We start from the raw sequence: 580 nt of genomic DNA on the forward strand, positions 1-580 counted from the left end.
TGTCAGACCATCAGTCTGAACCCCCACCCCCCTCCCTCCCCCTCCTCCCACCCACCCCTCACCGTATCATCTCCTGCTTGTCATCTTTGTGACCATCTCCTCAGACATGACTTTGGCATCACAAGGTGAACGTTTTTTTGCGTCATGGTTTGGAAGCTCTTGCGTTTCTCCTATTACCAAAAGCAGTGACGGTGTGATGGGATCAAAAATGACTCATTGTGTCAGAGTTTAGAGAAAAAGAACTGCTTCTACTGGACAGAAGATAATTAAATGTGCAGATTAACTGATAATCATCAGTGTGAACTCCTCTACAAAATCTGTTTGTAGGTCTGGAGCATACAGGTGTGTGTACACGAGGAGGAGATGTTTCCTTAGTGACCTCAGAGAAACAACTGTTGCTGCCCTTTGCTATTAGAGAGGTTAAAGGTCAGTGTGTGGAAACTGTGAAGAGAAATGATGATAAAGAGTGATGCTATACATGTGTATGTATATAGATAGATAGACAGACAGACGGACAGATAGATGATAGATAGATAGATAGATAGATAGATAGATAGATAGATAGATAGATAGATAGATA

Source organism: Nothobranchius furzeri, chromosome 4, assembly GCF_043380555.1.
Source record: "Nothobranchius furzeri strain GRZ-AD chromosome 4, NfurGRZ-RIMD1, whole genome shotgun sequence".
In the NCBI taxonomy this organism is placed as follows: Eukaryota; Metazoa; Chordata; class Actinopteri; order Cyprinodontiformes; family Nothobranchiidae; genus Nothobranchius; species Nothobranchius furzeri.